The 2,455-nt window shown below is 37.1% G+C and overlaps 1 pseudogene; it reads right to left on the bottom strand.

Moving 5' to 3' along the window:
• LOC128204446 (peroxisomal acyl-coenzyme A oxidase 1-like) overlaps window positions 1-244 on the bottom strand; it is a 35,883-nt pseudogene extending 35,639 nt beyond the window's left edge.
• Window positions 245-2,455: the final 2,211 nt, after the last annotated feature.

Below are 2,455 nucleotides of genomic sequence, written 5' to 3'. Positions count from 1 at the left end.
CTTTCTTCTTCTCTCTCTTCTTCTTCTTTTCTTCTTCTTCTTTTCTTCTTTTCTTCTTCTTCTTCTTCTTCTCACCCCTCTCTTCATCCTCATCACTATCATCATCGTCTTCAGCCGTCATATTTTTATCTGTCACCATCATCATAAGCAGCAAGCCAGCACCAGCAGCAACCATCACCATCACATGCAGCAACAACAGCAACACCAGCAGCAGACGCATTTTCTTTTCCAGCCTCATCTTCATCCTTATCCTCATCGCATCACAATAATCATTTTCTCTTTTACCAATATCATATATATATGAATAAAGTTTCAAGATCTTTTACCTCATCCAGTCCCGCTATGAGCCATCTCCTCATTTGTGGGTTGTCATCAGTAGCCAACTCCACTGCAAGGGCCTCTTCTTCGGGTGGATGGTTGGACCCTCGTACAGCAGACGCTGAAACATTTGAATAGACAGCAGCACCATATGTTCCTAAATAAAGTTTATATATAATTATATCAAGTACAATAATAATAATAAACATATGATTAAAAGTGCTTATGAACTAGTATTATCCAAAAGAATAAAACTTCAGGTTTTCTTCAGCCTTTCCATGTGATGAATATATAATTTATAGCATTCATCTAAGAAACACAAAGCCCCATCCAATTTACAATACTATATTTATTCAAATACACGAAAACTAAATAAACATTTTCTATTACACGGGTTCGGTTAAAGGGATCTTGGGAACAATGCTGGTGCCTTTAGCATGTTCACTGTAAGATTTCAAAAACCACAGAAATGCCTATTTATTTATGTGTATTTCTTAAAAAAAATGACTTATTGATTGAAACAGATTTTCGGACGTTCAACAAATTCTAAAAACGCGAGCAAATTAAAACATAACTTTGTTGAAGGTGTTGTCCACAGCAGCAGAGGAAGCGAACTCCAATGCTGGTAAAGCCGCATCCCGCCGCATCCGCCAACCTGTGTAAATTTAATCAATTAACTTTGAATTGGCAAAATTTGAAAGGAGTAAACGAATCGATTCATCAGACTTTTTTGAAGTATGAAATATCTTTAATGCCCGAGTAAGCAATAATATCTTCTTCATCAACATCTCTTCTTCTTCTTCTTCTTCTTCTTCTTCTTCTTCTTCTTCTTCTTCTTCTTCTTCTTCTTCTTCTTCTTATTCTTCTCACCCCTCTCTTCATCCTCATCACTATCATCATCGTCTTCAGCCGTCATATTTTTTATCTGTCACCATCATCATAAGCAGCAGCAGCAGCAGCAGCAGCAGCACCATCCCATCACCATCACATGCAGCAACAACAGCAACACCAGCAGCAGACGCATTCTTCTTTTCCAGCCTCATCTTCATCCTTATCCTCATCGCATCACAATAATCATTTTCTTTTACCAATATATATATATATGAATAAAGTTCAAGATCTATTTTACCTCATCCAGTCCCGCTATGAGCCATCTCCTCATTTGTGGGTTGTCATCAGTAGCCAACTCCACTGCAAGGGCCATCTCTTCGGGTGGATGGTTGGACCCTCCGTACAGCAGACGCTGAAACATTTGAATAGAAGCAGCACCATATGTCCTAAATAAAGTTATATATAATTATATCAAGTACAATAATAATAATAAACATATGATTAAAAGTGCTTATGAACTAGTATTATCCAAAGAATAAAACTTCAGGTTTTCTTCAGCCTTTCCATGTGATGAATATATAATTTATAGCATTCAATCTAAGAAACACAAAGCCCCATCCAATTTACAATACTATATTTATTCAAATACACGAAAACTAAAAACATTTTCTATTACACGGGTTCGGTTAAAGGGATCTTGGGAACAATGCTGGTGCCTTTTAGCATGTTCACTGTAAGATTTCAAAAACCAACAGAAAATGCCTATTTATTTATGTGTATTTCTTAAAAAAAATGACTTATTGATTGAAACAGATTTTCGGACGTTCAACAAATTCTAAAAACGCGAGCAAATTAAAACATAACTTTGTTGAAGGTGTTGTCCACAGCAGCAGAGGAAGCGAACTCCAATGCTGGTAAAGCCGCATCCCGCCGCATCCCGCCAACCTGTGTAAATTTAAACAATTAACTTTGAATTGGCAAAATTTGAAAGGAGTAAACGAATCGATTCATCAGACTTTTTTGAAGTATGAAATATCTTTAATGCCCGAGTAAGCAATAATCATTCTTCTTCATCAACATCTTTTTCTTCTTCTTCTCTTCTTCTTCTTCTTTTCTTCTTCTTCTTCTTCTTCTTCTTCTTCTTCTTCTTCTTCTTCCTTCTTCTCACCCCTCTCTTCATCCTCATCACTATCATCATCGTCTTCAGCCGTCATATTTTTTATCTGTCACCATCATCATAAGCAGCAGCAGCAGCACCAGCAGCACCATCACCATCACATGCAGCAACAACAGCAACACCAGCAGC

The sequence above is a fragment of the Mya arenaria genome, chromosome 10 (genome assembly GCF_026914265.1).
Source record: "Mya arenaria isolate MELC-2E11 chromosome 10, ASM2691426v1".
Taxonomy (NCBI): domain Eukaryota; kingdom Metazoa; phylum Mollusca; class Bivalvia; order Myida; family Myidae; genus Mya; species Mya arenaria.
Note: the sequence above shows the minus strand (reverse complement) of the source record. Positions and strands in the feature narration are given on the sequence as shown.